Source organism: Pongo abelii, chromosome 10, assembly GCF_028885655.2.
Source record: "Pongo abelii isolate AG06213 chromosome 10, NHGRI_mPonAbe1-v2.0_pri, whole genome shotgun sequence".
NCBI classification, from domain to species: Eukaryota; Metazoa; Chordata; class Mammalia; order Primates; family Hominidae; genus Pongo; species Pongo abelii.
In genome coordinates this window covers 49,357,497-49,370,917 of record NC_071995.2, presented here as the reverse complement: position 1 = coordinate 49,370,917, position 13,421 = coordinate 49,357,497, and the positions used below count along the sequence as shown (strand labels likewise).

At 41.8% G+C, this 13,421-nt stretch overlaps 1 protein-coding gene across 4 annotated transcripts in view; it reads right to left on the bottom strand.

The window, feature by feature from the left end:
* The window catches only part of SCN8A (sodium voltage-gated channel alpha subunit 8), a 216,483-nt gene extending 203,589 nt beyond the window's left edge, over positions 1-12,894 (bottom strand). For 3 of the 4 annotated variants that reach the window (XM_054527251.2, XM_054527257.2, XM_054527252.2), the window contains exon 1: positions 12,460-12,577. The gene's annotated coding sequence lies outside the window, so the exon portion shown is untranslated. Of the gene's footprint in view, positions 1-12,459; positions 12,578-12,819 lie in introns of those variants that run through there. The other variant, XM_063712148.1, reaches the window with a different exon arrangement.
* Positions 12,895-13,421: the final 527 nt, after the last annotated feature.

The window sequence follows — 13,421 nt, the reverse complement described above, 5'->3', positions numbered from 1 at the left end:
ACACAGAGAGCACATGAAAAGATGTTAGACATCATTAGCCATTACAGAAATGCAAACTGAAACCACAATGAGATACCACTACACACCTATTAGAACGGCTAAGATAAAAAAAAAATTTAAACCTGACAATTCCAAGTGCCAATGAGGATACAGAGCACCTGAACTCGCATATGCTGCTGAACTCTCACACACTGCTGTTGGGAATGCAAAATGGTACAACCACTCTGAAAAACAGTTGGTAGTTTCTTATAAAGGTAAACATACACTTACTATATTACCCAGCAATCCTACTCTTAGGGATCAGCTTTGAGAAATATAAAGGTAGGGTCACACAAAAACCTGCACATGAATGTTTGCAGAAGTACTATTCATAATCACCAGAAACTGGACATTTTCCAAATGTTCTTCAACATATGAACAGGTTGACAAACTGTTATATACAATGTTATATGCATTGGAACAGTTACATACAATACTACTCAGCAATAAAAAAGAATAATTGAAAAATACAACAACATGGTTAAATCTCCAAGGTATTATGCTCAGCAAAAGATGTCAGTCTCAAAGGGTTATATAGTGTAGTATGATTCTACTTTTATGACATTCTGGAAAAGGTAACACCACAGGAATGGAGAACCACTTAGGTTTCCAGGGGCTGGGGATTAGGGAAAGTTTGACTGCAAAGGAACAGCAGGAGGGAGTATTTTGGGGTAATGGAACTGTTCTGTATCCTGATTGTGGCATGGTTACATGAACCTATACATGTGTAAAAATTCAGAGCTGTACACCAAGATTTGTTTCAATTTTACTGTCTGTAAAATTTTAAAAATAAGAAAAAATAAAACAGAAGCTGTTTAAAATGTTAAAAGGGAAAAATGAAATGCTATCTTGGGTAGATTAAGAAGAAAAAAAGGAAAATAATATTTGCCATTCATGAGCTAGAACTTCAAAATCTTTTCAAATATTAGTTTTATTGAGCTTATTCTTGTGAAGGAAGTAGTGGTTTATTTGGCTGTAGTACTCTAATAGGAATAGGTTTCCAACTAGGAAAGAGTACCCTGCTTGTCCCAGGGGCACTGTGTATTGGCCCAAAGTCACACTAGAATGCAGGGTTTCTGGTCCCTATATTTTGGCCATAAAAACACCACATACCCTCTTGTCCAAAATCTGGACTAGCATCCATACTCTATTTTTTGTTTTATATTGATTGATTGATTGTGGTAAAATATACATAAAATTTACCATCTTAACCATTTTTTAAGTATACAAGTATGTAACATTAAGTACACGCATTGTGGTACAACCATCATCACTACAAATCTCCAGAACAATCTCATTTTCTCAAACTGAAACTCTGTACTCCTTAACCAGTAGCTCTCCATTACCCGTTTCTCACAACCCTTGATAGCCACTATTCTACTTTCTGTCTGTGAATTTGACTATTCTAGGTAACTCACGTAAGTGGAATCATACAATGTTTGGCCTTTTGTGTTACAAACTTTCTCAAATTTTTACCTTCACTTTATTTTTAATTGACACATAATAACTACACATATTTATGGGGTACATAGTGATGTTTCAATTCATATATAGTGATCAGATCAGGGTAATTAGCACATCCATAATCTCAAACATTTATCATTCCTGTGTTGAACACCAATACTCTGAACTCTACAGATCCACACTGGATTTTTCTTAATACTACCAAAGTCAGCATTCAATTCCCACAAATAAGAGTTCTTTCTAGGTTCTAGGATTAAACCGTGGAAGGAAAAAACAAAAAAACCGGAAAGGCCTGACAACTCAACATCCATATAAACAGAAGCAATGCCTATAAGGAGCTAATGGTTCTAGAATCCTGGTTAGAAAAAAACCATACACACTCCTTCCTCTCTGGGAATGAGTTTTTTTTTTTCCTTGAGATTTTGCAACAGATTGCATTGAGTATTAAAGCCCGCATTGCTCTTTAAAAAAAAAAAAAAAAACCTTTCTCTGAGCACCACCCTTGGCAAAGGTAGGGCTCCAGGGTAGAGCCCAAGTGGGGCATGTAAGTGACATCCCCATTTGACTGCTGAGCCTCACCACTGGAACCAGCAAGGCAGCCTGTGGAGAAGTGCGAGGTGAAAGACAAGGCAACTGGCTAGGAACAAAGCACATCAGCCCCCAAGGGTCAGACTTTAATTTTAATCTAATTAAAATTAAAATGGAAAACACTCATATCTAACTAATAGCAAATCTTTGATATCCACTCATAACACAAAGATGAATTTATTTTCTTTGACCTATAAAGCTTTTGAGCAATTTCTAATGCCAGAAGTCTACCTTAAGATCCCAAAATAAGTCTTACCCCTTGGGCACTTATGGGTGAAGTTTCCCGCATGAGTCAGAAAAAAAAAAAAAAAAAGGCCTTGTTAGGTAAGTGAAACACTCATATGACCACTGTACTTTGTTTCCCTACTACACTACTCAATCATTCAGTCTGTGCACTTAGTAAAACCTTTCTTGGGTTTTATACAACCCTCTCCTGCATTTCTACAGACAAGGAAGAAGAAATACTACAAACAAAAAGATGGTTAAGAAATAAGAAAAATCTATAGATCTACTAAAATATTACTTGCATGAGAACATCCAGATTAATAAAACAGATTGTCATCATTCAGTTAAGTGGTGTTTGTGGACTTTCCTCATCCCAGGCTACCTTAAGAATGCCTTTCCAAGAGACTATTGTATAACAGTTCTTAATTACTGTTACTTTGAGCATTCAAACTAGGAGAAAGGTATGCACTTATAATGGGATTGCACAGAGAATCTCCTAATAGAATTACTGTAAGGGTAATTTGGGTAATACCCTAAATAGAGTGCTAAATTTATTAACATCTTGTACATGAACTGTGCCTGCTCTACTGGTTCCACAGCAAACCATGGGGACTTCTGCCAAATGTCTGAGTGCAAACTGTGGTAAATGTAATGGAATTTGCAAGAACTCAGTAACTTTCGTGGTGAGAAGAAAAATAATTTTAACAAATTAAATGAGATTTTAAAATTGCATTAAATTTCTGATTTTTTTTCTCTTGGTGTATTCTATTATTTTGATGTCCATGTTCTGATAATCCAGTAACCCTTTATTTTTTCTTATTCAATGATCATTTCTGACGAGAAAGGGCAGTAGCAGAACCCAAGCTCCCTGAGTTTGCCTTTGCTCTAAGTTACCACTGTATACTCAAGTTGTATGTTAGGGCCCTCTGGCCACCGTCTTGTACCCCAGCTATACCAAGAAGATCATGCAAGTCAGGTCTGACATTTTTCATCCACAGCCTAAGATTCAGTACCTGAAACAGAAAGCAACATCACTGGCTGATAAGGCCTTTTCTTTCCCTCTGCTTTCACCTACTAGAATCCTTTCAGTTACTACCTTTAACTCAGCCTGCAATTTCAAATAGTATGGCTGTCATGAAGCACATGGAATATAAACAAACGATCAAAAAATGAAACATACTGAGTTTCGGTAAGGACAAAAGAGTCATTTACCAAGTTTATAAAAAGGTATAGAATTCTTGTTCCTTTATCCTCCAAACTGAAGGTGAGTTGAGAATGCCAGAGAAAACGACAAGTGTCCATGAATGGACAGAACGTACAACTCCAAAACAAGGGTAGAGACCCACAGGCAAAGATTAAATAATCTTTATCAGTGAGAGCTTAGATAATAAAGTTCAGAAGATTCAGGTTTTCCTACAAGAAATAACATTAAAAGCTCAAGAAAACCCTCTGCAGAGAAACAATTAGAAAATTAGAAATAAAGAGAGCTTGTTTACTAAAATGCTATGGACCAGACTACCATGTATTACAGAACATACTTCCCCAGATTTTCAAAATAGGAGACTCTCTATCTCTAATCTTTAAAACAGTAAAATAATCTTTATTCCCTCTCCCTTTTCTCCCATGTAGAGTCATTCACTGAGTTCTACTGTCTTCCTATAAACTATTTCTAACATTAGAAAAATGTTAAACACACACATTCATGTAACACACATATACAAAGTTATATTTACTTTCCTTCCTTCCCATCCTTATCACCACTACACCACTCCAACCCTTCATCACTACACAGCTGGGACAAATCAAAGAGCCAACTAAGTAGATGTCCATTCTTTGCTCTATTCCATCCAATTAGACACTGCTGCCCAATATTCCTAAAACACTACAGCATAGCTTTGATCATCTGTCATTCTATACTTTCTAAATTCTACATTCTCCATGTCATGAATGAAACTTCAAAAAGTCCTTAATATTTGGCTAACTCTATCCTATCTTTGCAGGCTTATCTGCCACAAGGAGATTCTCACTGCTCCCCCAAAACACTTTGTACATTCTTGCCTTCTCACTTTGGCTTACACTGTTCTACCCAACCATTCTGTAAAGCCCAGCTCAAATCATGCTTCTTCCATCAACCTGTCTCTAATCATACCAGCTTGAAATGCTCTCTCTTTCCTAAAAAATCAATTTATTAACTATACCATTTATTTAGCAATAAATCCTTTCCAACTTTTTAATCATCAACCATTATGAAAATCTTTTATTTAACATTTTGTGTTTATGACTTATTTCACAAAATAAATAAGCTCCTAGAACATAAGGTCTATCTTTTATATATCCCACAGTTGCTACTCACTAAATATTTGTTGACTGATGTGGTCAATCAAGTGATTTAGAGTTCACTCATAGACAGCAATGAACCAATAGTTCTCAAGGCTATGTCTCCCCCTGCACTTTTATTTTTAACAGGTAATTCTATAAGGAAAACCCTAAAAGCAATGTAGGTTAGTAGGAAAGGCTGCTTCAGCCCTAACTAACTTGTACATTAAATAAGCCAAGAAATTAGAATATAAATTTTACTAAGAAAAATAAAACAGAGGGATTATGTATTTCTTAAGGAAAAGGGGTAGTTAATTGATCTAAGATGATCTAGAATGAGAGTCCAAATCCCCAAATTATTTTAAGTCTTCCTTAAAAGACAATGGAAGTAACTGTGTGAGGAGCAGGGGGAGACAATATGTATATGTGCATGTATGTATGCAGGAAGCATTACAAGAGAAATTAGTAACAGTAATTGCTATTATGGAGTGCATACTGCATGACTGGGAGACAGTAAAAGAAGACTTAACTTTGAACTTTTTGATTTTTGAGTTCTGTGCCTCTGTTAAATATTCAGACAAACATTTCAAGACAGAATGGAAGACAAACTGTCAACAGAGCGTTCTGAGAAAATGTTTTTTGTATTAAATGACTAAAAATCAAGAGGAAATGAAAGAAACATTTAAGAATATTACTACATTTTTTTCCATAAAGCAAGAAAATATTCTCCAGTTTTCTCAATGCAGAGATCAGATAAAGAAAGCAATTTGCAGCAAAGTTCTAGCAGAGCTAAGAAAATAAAACTAAACAACAACAAAAACCACTTTCCCAAGGTTCTGTGCCCTGTCCAGCAGATGAGGATCTGGTTCAGTAATACGGAGGTGTACCCAAAGGAATTGTTGGAGGGGAGTGAATACCTACTCTTAAAATATGAGCAGTTCCCCACGTTCACATCCAAATCCCCTTGCCCATTTTCACTCTGTCATTCACCTTCTTTTGCTTTCTCCCTATGATGATTCGTCACACTCCAAACAATTTCTTCCCTCCCTATCACAATACTCATCTTAAAAAATGACTAATTATCTTCAAGACATCTTTCCTACAAACAAGGCATTATGCCTCTTTAGAGTATTCACCAAATCTTAGGAAATCCAATTGAGAAATCTGTAGCAAATGTGATTTCTGGGTATTCTGACCTCAGAGAATGCCCTATCAGTCTAATTTGCAACCTGCTTGATTTTTTTTCTGCAATTTAATAATACATCAATTTTTTTCATTTAAAAGCATTCAGCTTCCTGCTAAGACAAAAAGACAGTAGTGAATGTAACACAAAAGCCTGTTGCATTATCCTTAATTGAGGAATTAATCCTGAAACAAGGAGCTAAATATATAATAAATTAAGCCCTACTTGTTTACAGGGTTGTTGCTCACTAAAATGAAAGAAAAATGCTATTTATACCAGCTTGCAGTGGACATTAAACTTGTAGAGGCTCAGCCTTCGACTGTCTATACTATTAAAATAAGGAGAGAAGAATAGATTAAATATGAGGTGTTTTTCATTGACAAAGTAGTTGCCATCTCTTCCTTTATCAATCATTATCTAAAAAGTAAAAGTAACATTTTGACTTTTTCTCCCTTCCCAAGTTCACGCTGGTAGAAATGCTAACGATCAGTTAAGTGCTCATAATGGAGTAAAAAGGAGAAAAATAAATAACTGTATAATTCACAAGCTTGATGATCCATCCCTGGATAAGTAAGCATCCACTATTTCTCTAGCATTCTTACTCCCTAGGAACCCAAAAAAATTTATAGCACAAAAAACTACACTAATCAGCTGAATATGAAAGGAGCCTGTGAATGTGCCTTTTGAGGGAATTCAGTGCTTTCCACTTCCAGATCCTGGGACACGCCCAGTGAATACAGGATGCCTACCATCAATAGTGAATATAAAGTGATCCAAATCTCTCCATCGCCTATTTTAGTCAACCCACCCCAATCAACTCCTTCCAGGATCAAGAGAGCTTCAGTACCAAACTAAAAGCACCTCTGAGACCCTCAGGCTTCTGGCTTTTATTTCATTCTATTCTCCTCATTATGACACATCTCCATATATCCAAGGAAAATCTTAACTATCATTCTCTCCAACCTTTGTACTACTTCTAGCCCAAAGTCCTCCCAGAATTTCTTTGGCCCCAACTTGCTGCCCATACCCATCACCAATCCACAGCATATTGTGTTCTCTGAGTCTCACACCAGTTTCAGCCTTGCATAAGCAAAGAAGTCCAGGTAACAATGGTCATAATTCCCTATAGTCCTGGTTACAACCCAGGTTGGCAATGGGAGACCTTTCATGAATAGCCAAGTATATGTGTTTACATGCAAGAGACATGGAGAAAGATAAGCAGACACCAAGATATGACCTTTTTAAAAGTAGCTAGGATAGCTGCAGAAGGAACATAAGTGTGTTACTTTGGTGCCTCCTGTTTTCATCCATATTCTACTTATTGATACATCTTCTGTTAATTTCCCCTCATCCTTCCTGCTTCCAAAATGCTTTCCTCCAAAGGCACTTTTGCCCTCCCTCTGTCTATCCCAGAATCTTTCATTATATCCACTCACGAAGATATGTTTAGCTACCTAAGTTAATAATATCTTAAAATAAAACCAAAATTGTTCATATTACTTGGTTATATGAACATCAGAATATAACACCATTTAATAGAAAGAAGTCATTAAACATGAGTCGACCAACCTAGGTACCAGTCTCCACTACACCAGTTAGATAGTCCTTAGCTTGGACAACTTCCTTCATTAAGCTCTTCGATACTCAATTTCTTCAGCTATAAAGTGGGTAGAATATTTGCTTTACCTCCTTCTCAATCGACTGATAGAAGGATTTTGAAAGTTTTTATAAATAGACAAACACAGAGTAACATTTACCAAAGGTGGCAGGTCACCTATGAGACCCATTCAAATAAAGCAGTTCAAAGACTATACAGTGGGGAAACCTAAAATGGTGCTGAAGACAAAACCAACTCCAAATATGTATAATCACTTACCACAATGTAAAAATCCAGCTCAAGTCAGCATAAAGGCAGGCCTCAGCCTTTGAGTCCATTTCACCTTCAGATCCCAGGCTACAGCTAAAAACAGCCCAGCTGGACAGTGCCAAAGCATTCCTTTTGGGTAAAGAGTCCTATTCTAGTGTAGTTTGGGAATGGACAAGGCAAGAGGTACTTTGGTAACCACATTTGCACTGTGTTGGTGGAAGCCAGCAGAGCAATTGTACAGTAAAACTTTTCTTAGCAATGTCCATCCAAGTTAGGGTACCTACGGGTTCCATCCTCTATGCCAGACTGAAGATAAAGCAACCGTCTGCTTTTCAGACTACTGAAATTCAATACAGTACATATATACTACATCAAATACATACATAAATACACATTAAGCTGCTAAAGCCCTAGAGGAAAGGGGGCTAATATATATTAAGCACTATGTGTCAGAAACCATAAGGAAACAGAGATTTCATTTAATCCCCACAAATACCCTGCAACGTAGGTATTATTATTCCCACTTTTATAGATACGAGCACTGAAGCTCCAATAGATTAAATAACTTGCCCAAGGTCACAAAGCTAATACATAGCAGAGTCGGGATTTGAATCTAGTTTTGTCTGATTCCAAAGCCCATACTGCTTCTGACATTTTCTTCTCAATGGTGTAACTATAGCAACCTTCTTGGGTTTTCATTTCACCTTAATCTCTAACATAGTACTTAAATATGTGTCCTGGCTGTGTCACCATAACTTCACGAAGGGATAATTTTTCCAGAAACCTTCTCCTTTGTCTTTTGACTGCATTTACTTCCTATTATTGCATAAACTATTCTTTTTTAGGTTAAATCACTGGGCTGGCCCTAACAGACTGCCATACATTTCAGCAATTAATAAACTTACAGGGTAAAAGTTCTGTTTCCTTTGACATCTTAATAGCCACAGTTTTTGAGCACAGTATTATTTTTTAAGCTGGTGCTCGCCAGCTTAGAGAGGCATTGTACTAGTGTTCAGTACAGTACCTTATATATAGTAGGTGCAGAGTGAGACTATTTGTTGATTCATTGAATAAGAAAAGGTTTATTCATTCCTCAGTTAATGTGCTAAATATAAACAAAGAGACTTTATGTAAGTCCAATTCTATGAGTGAATTCTTTCACATTAAAGTTTTTTTTGGAACATTTCTAAAGGATTAAGAAAAAGGTAAATTGAAATACAACAATCTGTTTAAGTCCCTAAATGACTAGCTAGTGAACTATAAAATTAAGAGCTTAAAGGGCTCAGTTTTAAAATACTGTCATTCTGGATAACTTTACAAGCGCTTCTTTCCCTCTCTACGGGAAAAAAAAAGACTGGAAAAACATAATAAAACACAGATAATTGTTTTGCTTGTGGTAGAAGCAAAGATGGTAAGAATGGTAAAACTAAGGATGACTTTTTCCCTCTGTTTTTACATATATTAAAATTTTTCTGCAATAAGTATATATTTTTATAATTATGGTAACTGATCTCACTCTGGATATACTTTGGATTTTTAACACTTTCTATATAGTATAGCTTTAGTGTCCTTAGATATAATCCATAGGAATTGAATATTCATTAATTCAAGCATGTGCCTTCTAGAACAATTTGTTACATAATACCAGCACATTAAAGATAATTATTTTTCTTTCCATTCACAGAATGTTTTTCTTGCTTTAGGTGGACATGTCTCTATTTTTGCATTCTTTTCAAGTGAGTGCAAGTTTCTTATATGCTCTCTAAGAAAAATGATTCTCAATCTTTTCTTGGAAACAAGCACAAGAATGGCATTTACCCCGATATAGCCCCAATTTATATGTCTTTCAACTTTATGTATATTACCTTTTGAATAAGATTAAAATACTTTGATCACAGTGGAATCCAAATGGAATGAGCTACGTTATATGGCAGTAAGTTCCCTACCAACGGATGTATTCAAAGCAAAGATCTCCCATAAAGGAGATTCCTGTATTGGGTGGGAGGTGGTACCATGTGAATTTTATGGCCTCCTTCCTATTTTGTGATTTTAAAATAGTTTTTTGGACAAATCTACTTTAGTAATACTGACCTCTGCTGTGTCAAGTGCCTTTCCCAGTTCACTATTCAAATCAACCCACAGAAGATGCTCTTCTGATCCAGTTTAATTTAGCCAGCTATCGGATTACTTCTTGTGGAGACCAACAACATTAACAGTTGCTTGCTATTTGAAATGTGTGCTGAAATAATGCAGTCAGCAAAATGTCACTTATGGCTTACATATGGATCTGTTGCAGCCTGTAAAACATTGTCTCCATGAGGGACAGCCAAAATGAAGAGTTATGTGGGAGTAATAAAATATGATAACTAGGCCTCAACCTCAAGTACAAACCCAGCTGCGCATGTACATACACATCCACGAGAAAGCCTGCTGATAATAAAAAGCAAAGAAAAACCCAATCATGTCCAGCGTGTGTGCACTTCGCCGCAGGACTGGTCGGGGAACTGTCCTTTCAGCACCACAGCAAGAAACCTGCGTACAAGCCTAAACACAGGCAACCCAAAGCTGGACCAGGAGAAAAATTTAAGGGTCCTACAAGGAAAGCAACAGCAACCGTACAGTTGTTTTTAAGGATGCTGTATTCCACTTGATTATCCTTTATTAATTTAAAACAAAATCCTCCAAGGATTTTGATAAAAGTTGACAAAACCCCAAATGAAAACCAAAGCTGCTCAAACTGAAGCCAAGAAACCAATAACCGACCTGCACCATTATGAACTGCTTTGCAATACCCACCACCAGCTCTACTCAGAAACACAACACATTTACATATACCCTGAATCAGATATTCAGAGAACACGGAACATGCTTGCAGCCCTCTCCAGGGAGGACCTCAATTTCTAGGACAGGGAATGCGTGCTGAACACCAAAGGATCACTACCCACAACCACCATCCCACCAACCAGCAACCAAATCCTCTTTCAGGGAGAAATGAAGGCCTTATGGGTCATGAGCTCCAAAGAAAAATGCTGCAGTATTTCAAGAACCAGGTTACATGTAATGTGCTATAAAGCTTTCAGCATTTTAAGTCTGATTCCCCCAAGATTCCTACCAGGATGGTACCGTGTGGTAATGTTATCCAGCCATTTGCATTACAAATCAAAAAAAAATTTTTTTTTGAGAAAAGAAGAAAAGCACAACATCCCACCCCGCCCCCCCGCCACATCTTCTAATGCACGTGGAGAAAAGAGAAGTGCAGAGGGATTTTGAGACAGTGAAAAACCTACCACACCCGAAATCTCCATTGGAAAGCTAAAACATCCCCCAGCCCTAACACACTGCTATCTCTCTCTAAAGGCTCTCCAGGTTCAAACTTGAGAAAACAGTTATAAAAAGCACTCTCCCCCTTTACCCCCATGGCCCCCACCCACACTTCCTGCTTCCATCCCTGACTCTCTGGTGCCCACTGTGCATGAAAAGCATTTTTCCTTGTGTGGCAGAGCTTGCTCCATGCTAATTATTTCTCCCTCCCCCTGACTTTAGCCAGATGCAACCCAAAGTTTCTTCTACCCTCCCCCCAAACAGATGACATCCATTTATTATGAACGCTGATGCGGAATCTTGGAATCTCCGGACATAAAATGTATTCCCCCATGCTTCAAAAACTGCAGTGTAAGTGAGGAAGAGGGCATAGGGTGGAGTAGTCGGATGGAATGCATGGTTTGAAGAATCCTATTTATCGGGCTGAAAAATGGTTCCCATTCCATCCCAACTCGAAGCTGGGGCCCCTGAAAGGGTCTGACAGTCCTGGCTAACCCCGGGAAAGTTAGCCAAGTCTCCACCGGTGGTTGTTGCTGGCAATGGAGGGGATGGTGCTGAGCTCTCAGGAGAAACTGCAGAGGCTTTGCGGTGCCCCAAGGTACCAAGTGAGAACTAGAGAGGAGGGTCCAAGCCCACGGAGCTGGGCAAACAGTCCTGTACCCCAACGCTAACAAGAAGCCAAGGGTGCTGCTGCTGATGGTAAGGTGGGGGAGGGAGAGAAGAGGAACAAGCTCTGCATCGGGTGGCGTAGGGGTGGGGGTGGGGGTGGGATGGGGGAAGGGGATATTCTCAAAGTGATGTGCTTCCAAATGCAGGAATCCTACCCTGCCGAGGAAGGTCCCGGGAGCCCCCATCACAACCCCAGAGCATCCTGTTGGGAGGGGGACGAACGCATCCGAGTAAAGGACAGAGGGAGTCGGGAGTGCTGGCTGCGGGAAGAACCCAGGAGCCTTTGGCTTCTGCAGTTTTTAGCAGTGTGAAGCCGGCTGAGGGAGAAGGATGCAGTAAGACATGGGGGAGGGGGAGGGCTGAGGGGCTGCTGTAGGAAGATACCGACAGCGCTGCCCTTCCCAGTGCAAGCCGGCTAGGGGCCCCAACTCTGCCCGGCACTGAGGGAGGGGTGGGGGGCTGCACCGCGGAAGGGGCACCAAGGACGGGCCGTGTCCCTCACTGTAGCCGAGACGGAGAAAGCAGGGTGTCCGGGGTGGGGACTGGTGGTCCTCAGTTCTCTTAAGAGACCCCCGGTACACACAGTAGAAGGAAGCAAGAGTTCCAAACACCTGTCCAAAACAAGGAGAGCAGAACCCCAGCTCCACATCCCCTCGAGCCCCGCCGCGCACTCTGCGGCAAAGCCCCTGACTGGAGATGGGCGAGCCCCGCTCAAGGGTCCCGAGGCGAGAAGGGAAACCCGGAGGGCAGGAAGCAGCGCCAGGGCGGGGGCTCTGGGGCGACTTACGGCAGCGGCGGCGGCGAGGGAGGCAGCGGCGGCCCTAACGCGGGGCCCGGGAGGCGCGGCCGGACTGCAAAGGCGCCGAGGCTGCGGCGGGCGGGACTGCGGTGGGCGCCATCTTGGAGCGCTCCCCGCGCCCGCCCCCCGCACCGCCCGGGTCCTTGCATAATTGATGACTCGCGCCCGCCGCGCGCCACCGCGCGCGCGCCCCTCCCGCCGGGCCCCCCGCCCGCCCCGCCCCCGCGCCGACCCTCCGCGCGCGCCCCCTGCCCGGGCCGGCCCGGGCCCGCACGCGCCGCCGCCACTGCCCCCGCCCCCGCCCCTGCGCTTCGCGCCCGCCCGCCCGCGCCCCCGCGGCCCACCTACCCCTGCAGGGCGCGCCCGCTCGCCCGCTCGCCTGCAGCGCGCCGCCCGCCCGCAGGCTCTCAGACTCGCGTCCCCGCGCCGCCGGGAGCGGATCAGGGGCAAGAGGGAACAGGGCGCCGGCAGGGGGCGCCGCGCGGGAGCGCCAGCGAGCGTCCCCGGACCCGCCTCCACGACGCCCCCGCCGAGCCGCCGGGAGGGGCCGCGGGCTGAGGGCCGGGACCCGCCGCGAGACGCCGGCTGGCTGCTCGCCAGCGCCGGGCGGCGAGACCCGAAAGCTGTCGTGGTGACTCGCGTGCTCTGTGGCCCGCGTCAGTGCCAAGTCTTACCTTTCTCCTGCCCCGCAACAGTGCCGCGCTCAGTGAAGTTTCTGACATCCAAAAGCTCAGGGAACTCAATTTACAGGATCTTGGGCCCACTGAAAAAACGAGAAGTCAATCAGCGGCAGGTGGAGGCTCGTGTTTCAGCCCACAGGGACCTGCTGCCAGGAGCGGGGTGGCGCTGCCTCCCTGACAGCCCCCAGGCCACCTCAGTCTTTCCGATCCTCAGTCTGTCCATCTGTAAAGTAGGCATGAGCATTTCAGCCGCTCACTCCACCCTCGCGA